The sequence below is a fragment of the Tachypleus tridentatus genome, chromosome 5 (assembly GCF_004210375.1).
Source record: "Tachypleus tridentatus isolate NWPU-2018 chromosome 5, ASM421037v1, whole genome shotgun sequence".
Lineage (NCBI taxonomy): Eukaryota > Metazoa > Arthropoda > Merostomata > Xiphosura > Limulidae > Tachypleus > Tachypleus tridentatus.
In genome coordinates, this window is record NC_134829.1 from 6956569 (window position 1) to 6976683 (window position 20115).

General features: G+C 29.9%; 1 pseudogene across 1 annotated transcript in view; it reads left to right on the forward strand.

The window, feature by feature from the left end:
• LOC143250428 (protein FAM76A-like) overlaps nucleotides 1-15713 on the forward strand; it is a 37048-nt pseudogene extending 21335 nt beyond the window's left edge. The window contains exons 5-10 of the transcript XR_013028186.1: nucleotides 248-403; nucleotides 531-704; nucleotides 1005-1079; nucleotides 1422-1557; nucleotides 9557-9658; nucleotides 14682-15713. The product of XR_013028186.1 is annotated as a protein FAM76A-like (transcript). The remainder of the gene's footprint in view (nucleotides 1-247; nucleotides 404-530; nucleotides 705-1004; nucleotides 1080-1421; nucleotides 1558-9556; nucleotides 9659-14681) is intronic.
• Nucleotides 15714-20115: the final 4402 nt, after the last annotated feature.

Here is a 20115-nt window from a genome sequence, read left to right on the forward strand (position 1 = left end):
TTTAAATTGTAATAATGTTAGGGATGTAACTAAAAATGTGGCTGCTATTTAAAATTAATAGTAACAGTGTATGTTTGTAGAAGATTTCTTAAGATGATTTTGGTTATTTATTTATTTCTGCCTGTACTTTGAGTGTATCTCATTATATATTGTTTGTTCTATGGTCCTCAAAATGTAAGATGACTTTGGTTATTTTATTTCTGTCTGTACATTGAGTGTAGTTTATTAGTTATTATTTGTTTTATAGCCCTCAGCCTGTGAGTACTGTAATATTATCGCTGCTTTTATTGGTACAAAATGTCAACGCTGTACGAACTCAGAAAAGAAATACGGACCTCCGATGACTTGTGAACAGTGCAAACAAAGATGTGCATTTGATCGCAAGGACGAGAGCCGGAAAAAGGTATTGTCACTAATAAACAGAGATATTTTTAAACAGTAAGTGATACTTAGACTGTCTAGTTGTGATCAGTGTTTACCAGTTGATTGTTGAAATCAATTATTTGTGTGATTTCTTCCACCTGTTACAGGTTGATGGAAAACTTCTCTGCTGGTTGTGTACTCTTTCTTACAAGAGAGCTTTGGCTAAAGCCAAACAAAATGATCATGCAAGACACTCAAAGTTCTATTCACAAGAGTCATCGCCGTTCAAGCTCAAGTTCTCATAACCGCAAACACAATTTAACTCGTACGTCCAACACCAAGTAAGGTTTGGGTCAGATGTTTTGCGGCATAAATTTTAATTTCTGTTGAATTTTTACTTGCAGTTTGTAGTTGTTTTAAGAAATTCTAACATAAATTCAGGTGTTAGAGACGTGTTCAGAAACGTCTCTATTTCTTCAACCATGTCTTTTAAGCTTGCTATTTATGGTTTACTAGTGAAAAACGTGTTGTCTGCAAGTTTGAATTGTGTCACAAACAAGTAAAATTAGCATATACTGAATTTTTTTTAATGTTGTAGGATTGTTGTGACCATTTTTAATTTTTAAATATTTTACTTTCAGAAGCTCAGATAATTCGAGTTCAAAAAAACAAAGATTGGACTTGAAAAAATCTGCCAATGGTACACTTCCTCCAAGGTATTTTTTATACCAAACATGTGTTTATTAGCTGTGGAAAGAACTGTCAACCTGTATTTTATTATAGTTCCTTATAAGAGTCATTTTTAAATAATGCGTTTGTTGTCAGCATAAAAGTCAAATTAACGAAGAATCAGTTGTTAGATGTGTTACTTGTAGAAAAGGATCATTTTCATTAAACAAAAACTGGCTTGTTACTTGTGAGCTTCAAAACAGATTATAATGTCAGACAAAAAATAACTTGTATGTATATCACATTTACTCATAAGTACTTTCTTAAACATTAGATTGTCTATTTCCGTATATTAATCTGGTACAAAATGATTACAACAATGTTTTTAGTGCCACCGAAAGTGCCCTGCTGGATCCTAATAGCAGTGACCATGTGGTTGCCATCACCCAGTTAAAGGAACAAGTAGCTATGCTTCAAAAACAGTTGTTGCAGAAAGATCAGCTACTTCTAAACAAAGAAAAACAGGTATGTACATACTTATGTGTTTATGTGGGAGATGTACATGGTTGTGTGTTTGTGTGATAGATATACAGGTATGTACATGTGTGTTTATGTCAGTTTGCTGAAATTGTAAAGGGATAAATCTCTGATATATGATGTACTTTTATGGATGCTACAAGTTTACTGTATAGAATCTACTATAGAATCTTTGTGGATAATACACTATTTACCATGTACCATTTAGTGTAGTATCTTTGTGGTTGATACACTTTACCATGTAGTGTCAAGTGTAGTATCTTTGTGGGTGGTACACTGTTTACCATGTACCATCTTGTATAGTATCTTTGTGGAAGAGAAACTGTGAACCATGTAGCATCTGGTATAGAATCTTTGTGGATGATACACTGTGAACCATGTAGCATCTAGTATAGAATCTTTGTGGATGATAATGCTGTGAACCATGTAGGGTCTAGTATAGAATCTTTGTGGATGATACACTGTTAGCCATGTAGGGTCTAGTATAGAATCTTTGTGGATGATACACTGTTAACCATGTAGGGTCTAGTATAGAATCTTTGTGGATGATACACTGTTAACCATGTAGCATCTGGTATAGAATCTTTGTGGATGATACACTGTTAACCATGTAGCATCTGGTATAGAATCTTTGTGGATGGTACACTGTTTACCATGTAGCATCTGGTATAGAATCTTTGTGGATGGTAGACTGTGAACTATGTAGCATCTGGTATAGAATCTTTGTGGATGGTACACTGTGAACCATGTAGCATCTGGTATAGAATCTTTGTGGATGGTACACTGTGAACCATGTAGCATCTGGTATAGAATCTTTGTGGATGGTACACTGTGAACCATGTAGCATCTGGTATAGAATCTTTGTGGATAATACATTGTGAGCCATGTAGCATCTGGTATAGTATTTATGTTGAATCCTTTCTCAGTAGGTGGGACTATGTATGCCATGGTCTTTTGGGGATTTTTTTTAACTTTAATAAAAAACTATTATTTATATATATAACAATGAAATTGCTATCACAAATGGTTTATACTTGAAATTATAATATTGTGTGTTTTAATTTTTTAATATCTAAGGATGTGTGTGTGTTTTGTATAAAAAGCAAAATATCAGTATGTGTGTGTTACATAACACTTCCTCGTGTTTTGTTGCACTGTGTATATTTTTAAACATCTACACAAAAGTTAGAATATAAATTTAGATTCTGTCATTGTGTGTTTATCAAATCAACTAGTTCAGTGCTTTCTCCTACTTCAGTTGTTATGTGCCTCTTCTGTAGTGTTACTTACTTTTATTAAGTGTGTTTTTATAGCCAATAAAATCAACTAGTTCAGTGCTTTCTCCTACTTCAGTCGTTATGTGCCTCTTCTGTAGTGTTACTTACGTTTATTAAGGGTGTTTTTATAGCCAATAAAAAGTACAAATTGTACTTTACGTGATTCCAAAAGTTATCTGTAAAGATCTTGGAAGATAAAGTAATAATTTTGTTGAATTGTGACGATCAACTTGTTGCTCTGAGCGAATTTTAATTTTTTAACACAAAATATTTTTATTTATAAACTAAAGCAAGCTTCAGCCTTGTCTTTATGTAGAATTAAAGTTGTTTAATTTTTTCTTTCTAAAACATATGTTTCAAGCTTACAAAAGTTATATTCATTCACCATCCCCTCATAAAACAAAAATGAGTCTTAGCTACAACAGCATGTGACAGAAAAATATATTCCTATCACCATAATTTTGGGTATGTACTAGAAATTATTGTTTTCTGTGTCTTAAGAAAAATAACTGAATTTTAACATTTAAAAGTAAATATGTAATGTATTTAAAATGTTATTGTAGATAGCAAATAATTACAGTGGATTCGGTCACCCCTTGAAAGCGGTCATTCAATCACAGTCCCTTTTTTTGTTTACATAATCCATAATTACGTACAGTGGAACTCCTCTAATCAGGCCAGTTTGTCTCAGTTCTGAAGGTGGCTGCTTTAGAGGGGTTCCATTGTATTACAGTTACATTGTAGGATTGTCTAGCTAAGCCTAAGAGAGCTTGTGTTTTTCTGTCTAAAACTGAGGTAAGATAAAAGTAAATGATTCAACATTAGAAACTTCATAACTTGTTTAACCCTAACATTTATAAATGTACAGTAAGAGAAATCAATGAAAAGTTGTATGAACTTGTTTATATAAAGGTATGCAACTGTTTACAATGTTCATTTATGTAAAGTTTGTATAGAGTTGTTCAAGAATCTGAACAACTTTCATAAAACACATAAAGTTGTAAGATTTTGTAGTTATGAAGTCAGTCAAATTGACCTATTTAATTTTATTAATTTAGATTTTGTAGTTATGAAGTCAGTCAAATTGACCTATTTCATTTTATTAACTTAGATTTTGTAGTTATGAAGTCAGTCAAATTGATCTGTTTCATTTTATTAATTTAGATTTTGTAGTTATGAAGTCAGTCAAATTGATCTGTTTCATTTTATTAATTTAGGTTTTGTAGTTATGAAGTCAGTCAAATTGACCTATTTCATTTTATTAATTTAGATTTTGTAGTTATGAAGTCAGTCAAATTGACCTATTTCATTTTATTAATTTAGATTTTGTAGTTATGAAGTCAGTCAAATTGACCTATTTCATTTTATTAATTTAGATTTTGTAGTTATGAAGTCAGTCAAATTGACCTATTTCATTTTATTAATTTAGATTTTGTAGTTATGAAGTCAGTTAAATTGATCTGTTTCATTTTATTTAGATTTTGTAGTTATGAAGTCAGTCAAATTGATCTGTTTCATTTTATTAATTTAGGTTTCATAGTTATGAAGTCAGTCAAATTGATCTGTTTCATTTTATTAATTTAGGTTTTAGTAGTTATGAAGTCAGTCAAATTGATCTGTTTCATTTTATTAATTTAGGTTTTGTAGTTATGAAGTCAGTCAAATTGACCTATTTCATTTTATTAATTTAGATTTTGTAGTTATGAAGTCAGTCAAATTGATCTGTTTCATTTTATTAATTTAGGTTTTAGTAGTTATGAAATCAGTCAAATTGAGCTGTTTCATTTTATTAATTTAGGTTTCGTAGTTATGAAGTCAGTCGAATTGACCTATTTCATTTTATTAATTTAGATTTTGTAGTAATGAAGTCAGTCGAATTGACCTATTTCATTTTATTAATTTAGATTTTGTAGTAATGAAGTCAGTCAAATTGACCTATTTCATTTTATTAATTTAGATTTTGTAGTCGTGAAGTCGGTCAAGTTGACCTATTTCATTTTATTAATTTAGATTTTTTTAGTCGTGAAGTCGCTCAAGTTGACCTATTTTATTTTATTAATTTCGATTTTGTAGTTGTGAAGTCGGTCAAATTGACCTATTTCAGTTTATTAATTTAGATTTTGTAGTTATGAAGTCAGTCAAATTGACCTATTTCATTTTATTAATTTAGATTTTGTAGTTATGAAGTCAGTCAAATTGACCTATTTCATTTTATTAATTTAGATTTTGTAGTTATGAAGTCAGTCAAATTGATCTGTTTCATTTTATTAATTTAGATTTTGTAGTTATGAAGTCAGTCAAATTGATCTGTTTCATTTTATTAATTTAGGTTTCATAGTTATGAAGTCAGTCAAATTGATCTGTTTCATTTTATTAATTTAGGTTTCGTAGTTATGAAGTCAGTCAAATTGATCTGTTTCATTTTATTAATTTAGGTTTTGTAGTTATGAAGTCAGTCACATTGACCTATTTCATTTTATTAATTTAGATTTTGTAGTTATGAAGTCAGTCAAATTGATCTGTTTCATTTTATTAATTTAGGTTTCGTACTTATGAAATCAGTCAAATTGAGCTGTTTCATTTTATTAATTTAGGTTTTGTAGTTATGAAGTCAGTCGAATTGACCTATTTCATTTTATTAATTTAGATTTTGTAGTAATGAAGTCAGTCGAATTGACCTATTTCATTTTATTAATTTAGATTTTGTAGTTATGAAGTCAGTCAAATTGACCTATTTCATTTTATTAATTTAGATTTTGTAGTCGTGAAGTCGGTCAAGTTGACCTATTTCATTTTATTAATTTAGATTTTTTAGTCGTGAAGTTGCTCAAGTTGACCTATTTTATTTTATTAATTTCGATTTTGTAGTTGTGAAGTCGGTCAAATTGACCTATTTCAGTTTATTAATTTAGATTTTGTAGTTATGAAGTCAGTCAAATTGACCTATTTCATTTTATTAATTTAGATTTTGTAGTTATGAAGTCAGTCAAATTGACCTATTTCATTTTATTAATTTAGATTTTGTAGTTATGAAGTCAGTCAAATTGATCTGTTTCATTTTATTAATTTAGATTTTGTAGTTGTGAAGTCAGTCAAATTGATCTGTTTCATTTTATTAATTTAGATTTTGTAGTTGTGAAGTCAGTCAAATTGATCTGTTTCATTTTATTAATTTAGGTTTTGTAGTTATGAAGTCAGTCAAATTGATCTGTTTCATTTTATTAATTTAGATTTTGTAGTTGTGAAGTCAGTCAAATTGATCTGTTTCATTTTATTAATTTAGGTTTTGTAGTTATGAAGTCAGTCAAATTGACCTATTTCATTTTATTAATTTAGATTTTGTAGTTATGAAGTCAGTCAAATTGACCTATTTCATTTTATTAATTTAGATTTTGTAGTTATGAAGTCAGTCAAATTGACCTATTTCATTTTATTAATTTAGATTTTGTAGTTATGAAGTCAGTCAAATTGACCTATTTCATTTTATTAATTTAGATTTTGTAGTTATGAAGTCAGTTAAATTGATCTGTTTCATTTTATTTAGATTTTGTAGTTATGAAGTAATTTTTAACTTTAATAAAAAACTATTATTTATATATATAACAATGAAATTGCTATCACAAATGGTTTATACTTGAAATTATAATATTGTGTGTTTTAATTTTTTAATATCTAAGGATGTGTGTGTGTTTTGTATAAAAAGCAAAATATCAGTATGTGTGTGTTACATAACACTTCCTCGTGTTTTGTTGCACTGTGTATATTTTTAAACATCTACACAAAAGTTAGAATATAAATTTAGATTCTGTCATTGTGTGTTTATCAAATCAACTAGTTCAGTGCTTTCTCCTACTTCAGTTGTTATGTGCCTCTTCTGTAGTGTTACTTACTTTTTTATTAAGTGTGTTTTATAGCCAATAAAATCAACTAGTTCAGTGCTTTCTCCTACTTCAGTCGTTATGTGCCTCTTCTGTAGTGTTACTTACGTTTATTAAGGGTGTTTTTATAGCCAATAAAAAGTACAAATTGTACTTTACGTGATTCCAAAAGTTATCTGTAAAGATCTTGGAAGATAAAGTAATAATTTTGTTGAATTGTGACGATCAACTTGTTGCTCTGATTAATTTTAATTTTTTAACACAAAATATTTTTATTTATAAACTAAAGCAAGCTTCAGCCTTGTCTTTATGTAGAATTAAAGTTGTTTAATTTTTTCTTTCTAAAACATATGTTTCAAGCTTACAAAAGTTATATTCATTCACCATCCCTCATAAAACAAAAAATGAGTCTTAGCTACAACAGCATGTGACAGAAAAATATATTCCTATCACCATAATTTTGGGTATGTACTAGAAATTATTGTTTTCTGTGTCTTAAGAAAAAATAACTGAATTTTAACATTTAAAAGTAAATATGTAATGTATTTAAAATGTTATTGTAGATAGCAAATAATTACAGTGGATTGGTCACCCCTTGAAAGCGGTCATTCAATCACAGTCCCTTTTTTTTGTTTACATAATCCATAATTAGATTGCAGTGGAACTCCTCTAATCAGGCCAGTTTGTCTCAGTTCTGAAGGTGGCTGCTTTAGAGGGTTCCATTTATTACAGTTACATTGTAGGATTGTCTAGCTAAGCCTAAGAGAGCTTGTGTTTTTCTGTCTAAAACTGAGGTAAGATAAAAGTAAATGATTCAACATTAGAAACTTCATAACTTGTTTAACCCTAACATTTATAAATGTACAGTAAGAGAAATCAATGAAAAGTTGTATGAACTTGTTTATATAAAGGTATGCAACTGTTTACAATGTTCATTTATGTAAAGTTTGTATAGAGTTGTTCAAGAATCTGAACAACTTTCATAAAACACATAAAGTTGTAAGATTTTGTAGTTATGAAGTCAGTCAAATTGACCTATTTAATTTTATTAATTTAGATTTTGTAGTTATGAAGTCAGTCAAATTGACCTATTTCATTTTATTAATTTAGATTTTGTAGTTATGAAGTCAGTCAAATTGATCTGTTTCATTTTATTAATTTAGATTTTGTAGTTATGAAGTCAGTCAAATTGATCTGTTTCATTTTATTAATTTAGGTTTTGTAGTTATGAAGTCAGTCAAATTGACCTATTTCATTTTATTAATTTAGATTTTGTAGTTATGAAGTCAGTCAAATTGACCTATTTCATTTTATTAATTTAGATTTTGTAGTTATGAAGTCAGTCAAATTGACCTATTTCATTTTATTAATTTAGATTTTGTAGTTATGAAGTCAGTCAAATTGACCTATTTCATTTTATTAATTTAGATTTTGTAGTTATGAAGTAAGTTAAATTGATTTGTTTCATTTTATTTAGATTTTGTAGTTATGAAGTCAGTCAAATTGATCTGTTTCATTTTATTAATTTAGGTTTCATAGTTATGAAGTCAGTCAAATTGATCTGTTTCATTTTATTAATTTAGGTTTCGTAGTTATGAAGTCAGTCAAATTGATCTGTTTCATTTTATTAATTTAGGTTTTGTAGTTATGAAGTCAGTCACATTGACCTATTTCATTTTATTAATTTAGATTTTGTAGTTATGAAGTCAGTCAAATTGATCTGTTTCATTTTATTAATTTAGGTTTCGTACTTATGAAATCAGTCAAATTGAGCTGTTTCATTTTATTAATTTAGGTTTTGTAGTTATGAAGTCAGTCGAATTGACCTATTTCATTTTATTAATTTAGATTTTGTAGTAATGAAGTCAGTCGAATTGACCTATTTCATTTTATTAATTTAGATTTTGTAGTTATGAAGTCAGTCAAATTGACCTATTTCATTTTATTAATTTAGATTTTGTAGTCGTGAAGTCGGTCAAGTTGACCTATTTCATTTTATTAATTTAGATTTTTTAGTCTTGAAGTCGCTCAAGTTGACCTATTTCATTTTATTAATTTCGATTTTGTAGTTGTGAAGTCAGTTAAATTGACCTATTTCATTTTATTAATTTAGATTTTGTAGTTATGAAGTTGGTCAAATTGACCTATTTTATTTTATTAATTTAGATTTTGTAGTTATGAAGTCAGTCAAATTGATCTATTTTATTTTGAGATAGGCGATAGAAAATAAAATTTCATTGAAAAAACATTTGAAATGTATTTAGGAGTTCTAAGAAAATATTTTTAAATTTAACATGAAAATTACTGTGGAAATGGACTGTTTGAAACAAACGGACTGTTTGAAACAAATTGACTGTTCAAAACAAATTATTATTTTATTAAAATATTTCACTAAAAATATGACTTTCTGTATGTTAACTTATTAACTGAAAGATTGCCAAATTTTGTGAAGATGATATATATATACACTGTGTTTAAAAGGATTGCTGTTAATGGAAGGTATGTGTATTCCTTAAAGTTACTATAAATCACCATAATGTAATATAGTATATTTCATATGTTTGAGGATATCAAGATTCTCAGTAGATTGTCTTTTTTTTTAATACAGTAATTGTTATATATTATGGCAAAAACAATTTTTTCATTATATTTTCCTTGGACAAAACCATTTAATAACTAGAAATTAAAGCTACACGTGTTGATGTAGTAATAGTGATTATGAAACACAGGAAATACGATAATGTGAAAATGACCTCAGCGGTGATTACACTTAAAAGTTCTATAGTTTTTCAGAAGGAGAAACAAGATTTTTGTGTATCTTTTATATTTTAGATTACAGAACTAAAGGCCAAGCAGTCGACTTCTGAGAAAGAAGCACGAACAAGAGTACAGACGCTCCAGAAGAAAAATAATGAACAAATTCAAGAGTTACAGGTAAAAACTTTACTCTGTTCTGATGGCACATTTATAACTTGAGAAATGTACTCAGAATCTCATTATTACATAGTATCTTCTGTTCTGATGGCACATTTATAACTTGAGAAATGTACTCAGAATCTCATTATTACGTAGTATCTTCTGTTCTGATGGCACATTTATAACTTGAGAAATGTACTCAGAATCTCATTATTATGTAGTATCTTCTGTTCTGATGGCACATTTATAACTTGTGAAATGTACTCAGAATCTCGTTATTACATAGTATCTTCTGTTCTGATGGCACATTTATAACTTGAGAAATGTACTCAGAATCTCATTATTACGTAGTATCTTCTGTTCTGATGGCACATTTATAACTTGTGAAATGTACTCAGAATCTCAATTATTACGTAGTATCTTCTGTTCTGATGGCACATTTATAACTTGAGAAATGCACTCAGAATCTCATTATTACGTAGTATCTTCTGTTCTGATGACACATTTATAACGTGAGAAATATACTCAGAATCTCGTTATTACGTAGTATCTTCTGTTCTGATGGCACATTTATAACTTGAGAAATATACTCAGAATCTCGTTATTACGTAGTATCTTCTGTTCTGATGGCACATTTATAACTTGAGAAATATACTCAGAATCTCGTTATTACATAGTATCTTCTGTTCTGATGGCACATTTATAACTTGAGAAATACACTCAGAATCTCGTTATTACGTAGTATCTTCTGTTCTGATGGCACATTTATAACTTGAGAAATGTACTCAGAATCTCATTATTACGTAGTATCTTCTGTTCTGATGGCACATTTATAACTTGAGAAATGTACTCAGAATCTCATTATTATGTAGTATCTTCTGTTCTGATGGCACATTTATAACTTGAGAAATGTACTCAGAATCTCGTTATTACATAGTATCTTCTGTTCTGATGGCACATTTATAACTTGAGAAATATACTCAGAATCTCATTATTACGTAGTATCTTCTGTTCTGATGGCACATTTATAACTTGTGAAATATACTCAGAATCTCGTTATTACATAGTATCTTCTGTTCTGATGGCACATTTATAACTTGAGAAATGTACTCAGAATCTCATTATTACGTAGTATCTTCTGTTCTGATGGCACATTTATAACTTGTGAAATGTACTCAGAATCTCGTTATTACGTAGTATCTTCTGTTCTGATGGCACATTTATAACTTGAGAAATGTACTCAGAATCTCATTATTACGTAGTATCTTCTGTTCTGATGGCACATTTATAACTTGTGAAATGTACTCAGAATCTCGTTATTACATAGTATCTTCTGTTCTGATGGCACATTTATAACTTGAGAAATATACTCAGAATCTCGTTATTACATAGTATCTTCTGTTCTGATGGCACATTTATAACGTGAGAAATATACTCAGAATCTCGTTATAACGTAGTATCTTCTGTTCTGATGGCACATTTATAATTTGAGAAATATACTCAGAATCTCGTTATTACATAGTATCTTCTGTTCTGATGGCACATTTATAACTTGAGAAATATACTCAGAATCTCGTTATTACGTAGTATCTTCTGTTCTGATGGCACATTTATAACTTGAGAAATATACTCAGAATCTCGTTATTACGTAGTATCTTCTGTTCTGATGGCACATTTATAACTTGAGAAATATACTCAGAATCTCGTTATTACATAGTATCTTCTGTTCTGATGGCACATTTATAACTTGAGAAATATACTCAGAATCTCGTTATTACGTAGTATCTTCTGTTCTGATGGCACATTTATAACTTGAGAAATGTACTCAGAATCTTGTTATTACATAGTATCTTCTGTTCTGATGGCACATTTATAACTTGAGAAATATACTCAGAATCTCGTTATTATGTAGTATCTTCTGTTCTGATGGCACATTTATAACGTGAGAAATGTACTCAGAATCTTGTTATTACATAGTATATTCTGTTCTGATGGCACATTTATAACTTGAGAAATATACTCAGAATCTCGTTATTATGTAGTATCTTCTGTTCTGATGGCACATTTATAACGTGAGAAATGTACTCAGAATCTTGTTATTACGTAGTATCTTCTGTTCTGATGGCACATTTATAACTTGAGAAATGTACTCAGAATCTTGTTATTACATAGTATCTTCTGTTCTGATGGCACATTTATAACTTGAGAAATATACTCAGAATCTCGTTATTATGTAGTATCTTCTGTTCTGATGGCACATTTATAACGTGAAATATACTCAGAATCTCGTTATTACGTAGTATCTTCTGTGTAGTTAAACATGTTGTGACTTTCATTTCTGCTCCTCTTTGTGAGCAATCCATTTGTCAGTTTGAATTGTTTTTCTGCCTATTCTGAAGTATAGGTTTCTATTTAACCTTTCTTATACATTAATGATATGTTAGTACAACTTTACCTTGACATGGTAATTACTAGTGAAGACAAGCTTTAAATATAACCAAATATCACTGATGGGAAGTAGTGAGTTTTGGTTTCTTGAGATACTGTGAAAGCACAGCTTCTGTTGGGAAACTTAGATGTAAGGACAAACCACAGATCTGTGAATAATTTATTAAGATATTGTTTTTATTCATGGTAAATTGTCTTGAAAGCTCACAGACATCAGGTAAATGTAGTTAAATTTATATAATGGCAAAATATTCCAGTAACTTAAACGTGGTATCTTGAATTATTACTGTTTGTAAATGTCATTCTGTCTTGTATGAGAAATGTTGATGGATGACATCACCATTAAATCTTTACAGGAATGTATATTTTATAACTAAAGTGGTGGCTAGTATCAACAAAATATGTTAACTCTATATATAAAATGGAAGAACAGTAATAAACACAACATTTTAGCAGCAGTATTTAACATTGTTTTTATGACAGTATTTAACATTTTTTAGCAACAGTATTTAACATTGTTTTTATGACAGTATTTGACATTTTTTAGCAACAGTATTTAACATTGTTTTTATGACAGTATTTAACATTTTTTTAGCAACAGTATTTCACAATGAAATTTCAGCAGTTTCACAATCTCATAAGATTATTATAAGAAATCTTATATGATTGTTCTTAAGACAAAAGTAGATGCTATGTAAATGCAGTGTGCATTTCATGATTTCTTAATATTTGATTATATGTAATTAATCATTACACAGATAAACTTAGTGCCAGAATTTTAGTTGATAGAACAAATGTTAATGTTATATAAGTTTTAAGTTCATACTCTTATAAGGAATTGTTTTTTTTTAAATCCTTTATCTCTCCTGGTGTGACAGTTGCTTCCTAGATCTTGTTTAATTACCACCAATCCAAGCAGAACATGATTCAGAGTTATAAACCATACAATCAGAGCATTTGTCACATCCTCACTTTCACAAGTAGTCAATAGTTTTGTCAGACACTTTGTACTGTATTGTTGATAGCCAGTAGAAAGCTAAACTTGCAATCTGCTAAATATATTACATTGGTTTCAGTACCAAGTATTGTATATCTTACCTTTAGTTTTATAGTTTCTCTTGGGGTGTTTAGATCACAACCTTAGCAAAATTTTTAAGATCCATTTGGCACCATAAGTTTTAATTGTTATATTACACTGTCGTATTATATTTATGTAAGTAGAAATTTAGTGTACTAGTATCATTAGTAGGCTTAAGTTTCATTGTCAGCAGATAGCACACAAACAGGACACATGTGAGTACTGTATTTCTTTTTATCATGTATATTATCTATTTATTAAGTGTTATAAAATAGGCTAAAATGTAAAAATTAGAACCTTATTAGGTTAGATTGAATAAGATAAAGAAAAAATTTCTTCATGAGGTTTGCTTGGTAACAACTTGTTACATCATTTAATACAGTTAACATATGTTAACAGATTTACAACTTGGGTGGTGCGATTATTTGTCAGATAATAAAATATAAAGATAACATTACAAAATAAGTACAAGCTGTTTGGGATAAACAAATGTAGTTTCCTGTTAGTTTGCAGTCAATTTAGAAAGATAGAAATGGGTAATTTATATTCATTTTGTGTTTTTATGGTAGCTACAAACTTGACTGAGTCTATGTAGAATTAGATAGGAAAAATAATAGATAAATTATAAAGTTTAACTGAAAAAAGAGGTTTGATATTATTTTAGGAGGTTATAAAAATGAAATATGAAAATTTTCAGATGAATAAAAGTATTGTTAATATTAACATGAATATCACTTTACACATGGAGTTGTCAGTATTACGACTCCATATATTCATGAACAAAACTTTAGTACTAATACTTCCTACAAAATACACGTGTAGTTGTCAGTATTACGATATATTCATGAACATAACTTTAGTACTAATACTTCAACAAAATGCACATGGAGTTGTCAGTATTACGATATATTCATGAACATAACTTTAGTACTAATACTTCCTACAAAATACACATGGAGTTGTCAGTATTACAACTCCTTATATTCATGAACATAACTTTAGTACTAATACTTCCTACAAAATACACATGGAGTTGTCAGTATTACGATATATTCATGAACATAACTTTAGTACTAATACTTCCTACAAAAATCAGGTTTTTTTGATGTACAAAAGATCTGTTTTACTGGAATATTTTCAAACTTTATGAAAATACAGATAAGATTTTGAAAGTATTAGTGTGGAAACTGATTTGCTTTGGGGTCACAAGGTTGGAAGAATTCATTAACCTTGTAGCAAGAGAGTTAATAAGTTTCATGGAAAATAAGAAGAAATTGGGGGATATCAGTGATTCCCTTCTGGTTTGGAAGAGGTTAAAGGTAAAATCTTTAAATGTAACATAGTGTTTTATTAAGTTATTGTAAGGTTTGTTTAAAGACTATTTTAATAATTAACATGTTTAACCTTCCCGTTAAAATTGTTAAGCCTTATTTGCTTTAGAAGTATTTACTTTTGTGTGTAATTTTTAATGTTTGTAATAATGTTTTTGATAGTGTGTAATATAATTTATTTCAGACCAAGCTAAGGTTCTTCCAAAAACAAGTGGTTATCCTTACAAAGGCAAACAAGAAAGGGAACACTGATAGTCCACAGACATCCTGATGAAAACTGGAGTTAAAAGAAGTTGAAATAAATTAATTGGAATAATAAACCACGTGAATGGTACCTTTGTACAACTTTAGTTGTGCATGTATTTGTTATTTCATAAGAAAAAAAAGTTAATTATGGTACTGTGTGTGAGAATACATACTGTCATGGGTTATTGGAAGAAAGTAATTTTAGATATTTGTAAAACTGTGAAAGAATACGTGTCCTGACATAGATCATCACCACACTCTAGTATGTGCATTATAGACAGACAGACTTTACAAACAGTGTTTACAATGACGCATTACATTATTAAGGCCTGAAACCCTTGTAAATCTGATTGTTTTAACTGTAAGTTTTTAACATTAATGTTGTAAGTCACTTTTAAAAAGGTTTTGTTAGCTAAATTTTGTCTTTCTTTTTGATATTACTTCAATATTAGAAAGCTTCATGTAAATATGTTTAAATTCATCTTACACTTCACAGTTAATAAGTATAGTTTCTCCCATTCATTGTAGACATCAAAATGTCCAGTTTTCACATCTATAATAAAAACTTTTTAATTATTTTAAACATTTCCATACTTGTGCATTTTTAACAGTTTTACCACAGGTGTTGATTAATATGTAGTTATTTGTAATAAGATGAGCAGTAGCAGTGAGTGATTGAAGTGATGGACACACCTTTTTTGGAATATTTAAGTTGTGAGTATTTACTGTGGATCAGACAAAAGTACAGATAGTGAAATGTCCTTTCTTAATACTGTATGATTCATGACTAAATTGGGAAAAACTTAACCAGATTGATCTTGTTTTTAACCATATCTAAGACAAAGTGTTTTGTAAATCAGACATTTCTTAGTGTAAACTATTTCTCACACCTAATATTATTATCCCTATTCGTACTTTTTTAGATTTTAAACTAATTATGAAAAAATAAAATATCCGTCAGTTTTTATCATCTCGTGTTTGTCTTGTGAATATTCCACTATTAGATACCTCAGAACATACAAAACAGTTCATTACATTCATTGATTGTATGAAAAACTGGTTATAAGAATGTTCACAAACAATCTTTATGATACATTCAGTGCTGTGGCAGAAATGTAACTTTATAGTAAGAAACTTATCTTTTCTCATATTTATTAAGTTTTCAGACACTGTTATCACAATAATGAATTAGGCACATCACCACAGAATCAAAATCTTGACTGTGGTAAATGTTGAATCTGTCAGCAACTAATCATGGAAACATTCAATAATTGATACTTTCATAGGTCTACGTTAATAATATTTATGTTGCCAAACAATAACTGGTTATAGTTTAGTTACACGGAACCAGTTGTCATCATCCATTGTTTTATAATCATTTCCTGCTACCACTGACTGCAAGTGTTAAAATATTTGGATACAAGTACACATCACAGGTTAAAAATAACAAACCTGTGTACAGACATTGTTATAAGATCCATAACCCTTCACTTGAATGGTTTATAGTTTTCTTCTGTAACCGATGTAGTACAGTATATTATAGTACTGTGAACATTACCATATATTCAGTTGTGTTTCTAGGATTACAGAATGTTTCATTTTAGCTATTATGATCATTGAGTAATTGTTTTATAAGATAGTTGTTTACACAGAACAGTCAGTCTTTGGCTTTAGGCGTAGTTTTCGTAATACTTGTAGGGTACTGTTTTTAAAACATCTCAGCTGGTAAGTGTACAGTATCTCAGGAGAAGAAAGGAATCTCTTTCAGTATGGGAACTGATAAGGTTGTTATTTATTCTGCTTAGTTCAAATATTCCCAAATTAAATAGATAAATGATATGATTGAACCAACTTGTTATAGATTTAATATTTTCAGCAGCTTTTATTTCACACACACCTTTAAGAAAAAGAACTAAGAAAATGGATGTATTGTTTACAGCATGTTTAAAATCCTTTTAGTTCTTTAGGTATGGATGTATTGTTTACAGCATGTTTAAAATCCTTTTAGTTCTTTAGGTATGGATGTATTGTTTACAGAATGTGTAAAATCCCTTTAGTTCTTTAGGTATCGATGTATTGTTTACAGCATGTTTAAAATTCTTTTAGTTCTTTATGTATCGATGTATTGTTTACAGCATGTTTAAAATCCTTTGTTTTTTTTGGTATGGATGTATTATTTACAAGACGTTTCAAATCCTTTCAGTTTTTTAGGTGTGAATATATTACTTATAAACAGTTGACGTTTATGTACTACAATAACTTTCAAATGGAATTTAAGGTTAATTACAGAGTGACCTAAGGTTTGGTCTCGTGTTTTATCTACAGTGAGTACATCATAAGATCATGTATTACTTTGGTGTAAAATATCTGCTTTTCCAAAGTTGTTACATATATGCATTAGTTCTTTATGTGAGGTTACTTCATTACAAATTATTACTGAGAGAGAACCTACTACCTGTTCAATAATAAATGGTTAATTTTATTATTAGTAGCTTTACACTAACCATTAAAACATTTTTTTGCATGTTAAAGTTTTTATAAAAGTAATTTATTTTTAAATGTTAAATTTTTAAAGTATCGATGGTCACTGGCAATTGGATATCAGTATTATTTGTGTACTTAATAAATACATAGAGGTTGTTACAATATGTAAATACACACAGAAGTATCTCCCAGTTTTTCTATAATTGGGTGTTAACAATATTTTGTGTTACTGTTGAAGAATGACTTTATCCTGAATGATATTTAATCATTATCAAACCATACCTGATTATAAACATTTTACTGGTGAAATATTGTTTACTTAAACATGTTTGATGTGTTAATTTATAAAACATTTGGTGGCACACTGAAGTGTGCAATAACATTAATCCTCTCTTAATGGGCATCTTTTTCTTTGTATGTCATGAAGTTTGAATTACATTTGAAATTTAATATTTTCTTTTCATGATATAACAAAAACAGAGCTAATAATTCATATTTTAATACAAGTTTTCTAAGGCAATATTTGAAAATAGTATTTCACCTTACTTTTGAGAATGGTGACATTTTCTCTCCTCTACAAAACTTAATGTGTGTTACTCATTATGTTGTTGTCTGGCAAAGCATAATTTTCATAGCCTTCAATCTTCTTTGGTCAGTGGCATTAAATATACTCTTGCCACCCTCATTTTGATTATTCTTTTCTCAGATTAGCAGCAGTTCTCTGGTATTGAAAGCTATGTTTATAATCTATAGGAAGTCAAGGTTTTAAATTACAAACTGATATATTAAATTGTTGTTGTAAAGAGAATTGTCAATTTCACACTCAGTTCGAGCTCGATTCCCACAGGAAATGCACAATGAGTTTATATAAAATTTAACAGCACTAGTCCACAGTTAGAAAGCCAAACAAAATGAGGCATTGTTTAAATGAAAAATTGTAGTGCAGTACTACAATCAGTATAAAAACTAGAATTAAGCATCATCAACAGCAAACATTAATGTGACCCACGTAACTCATTATTGGTTTTTATCAAAGTAACTAAAATATAAAAAATATTTTTCATGCAGGAAACAGCACATTCATTAACTTGCAATAGTGTGAATACTAGAGTTCAGAGAGATATTCAACAGATAAATATTGAGTATAATAAAGCTATTTAGGGTAAACATTTCACATTACAACTTGATGTCCTAAAAAGGGAAAAAAAAGGGTATGTAGATTTATTTGTGGTGGTTACAAGGTAAGTCATATTGACCAACCTTTTATAAAGTTAGGAAAAACAAAGTTTGAAATTTACATAGATTTTATAAATTATGCAAATACAATGATATATTGGAGACTTTTTACTCTTAATGTGGAAATCACTTATTCTTATCATACACATGGACAAATCCCAGTTAAAGTAAAATTTTTGTGTACTAAAAAAATCTATGAAGTGTTAGACATACAAGTTTATTAAAAATTTAAGATCAGTCTAGTGGAGAAATCTAAAAGAATTATCAGTTTCAAACACTTTCATAAATATACTCTTCAAAAAAAGAAACGCAAAAGGCAAAATTTGAGACATACGAGGTCTGTTCAAAAAATACAGACTGTTTGAATTGCGCGGCTCCAGTTGGTTCCAGGGGAATCGGCTTGGTGTCTCAAGTTCACAAGAGATCAGCTGATCACGACGCCATTTCCTGATTGCAGATATCTTCATTTGTGTATTAGCTATGCGGTTTTAAGTGAAGTGTGATTTTTTCGTTTGGCGGATTTCAGAATGAATGACCTGAAGGAGCAACGACTTGCTGTCAAATTTTGTGTTAAACTTGGAAAATCTGCGACTGAAACTTTTGCTATGCTTAACACGGCTTATGGTGATGTTGCTATGAAGCGTACAGCATGTTTCAAGTGGCATGAACGTTTTAAGGATGGTCGACAGTCCATTGAAGATGATGAGCATCCTGGACGACCCACACGTCGACAAAATCAACACCCTGGTGCGGGCAAATCGACTGTCAGGGAGCTTGCTGAAGAGTGTGGGATATCAGTTTGATCTTGTTATGAGATTTTGATAGAAAAATTGAAGATGCACCTCGTTGCTGCGAAATTTGTGCCACGCAGAACTCTTGAGTTTTTGGCCAAACACTCGATCACTGTTCTTCCCCCCCCCCCCTACTCACCTGACCTTGCTCCTTGCGATTTTTTTTTGTTCCCTAAACTCAAAAGACCTTTGAAAGGAAGAAGATTTGAGACGATTCCCGAGATTAAGGCAAATGCGACGAAGGAGCTGGAGGACATTACAAAAGAAGCATACCAGGACTGTTTCAACAAGTGGAAACACCATTGGGATAAGTGTGTGCATTGGGGAGGAGAGTACTTTGAAGGGGTCCCAGACCTGTAACTTCTAAATAAAGTACATTTTGTTTTATGACGTCATTCTGCGTATTTTCTTTAACAGACCTTGTATTGTTAACAAGTTTATTCCAGGTAGTTCTGTATGACGTGTGAAACTTTGCACATTCACTGCTGAACATCCAAAGTCTGCAAAGGCTAAGACCACACTCACTAGTTGCAGTTTAACCTCACTCAACGTCAATAACGAGTATGCCCCCTGTGAGCATCAATAACTGCTTGGCATCTCCTGCCCATGGAAGTGATGAGATGACGAATCACATCCTGTGGAATGGCTGTCCACTCAGCCTGTAAAGCTGCTGCAAGCTGAGGTAGAGTCTGCGGTTGTCGCCGTCACAGACGGCGGTCCAACTCGTCCCAAAGATGTTTGATGGGGTTTAAATCTGGTGATCTGGAGGGCCAGGGAAGAACGTTGATGTTGTGGTGTCTCAAGAAGATAGTGGTGAGCCAGGCTGTGTGAGGATGGGCGTTGTCATGTTGAAAAGCATCG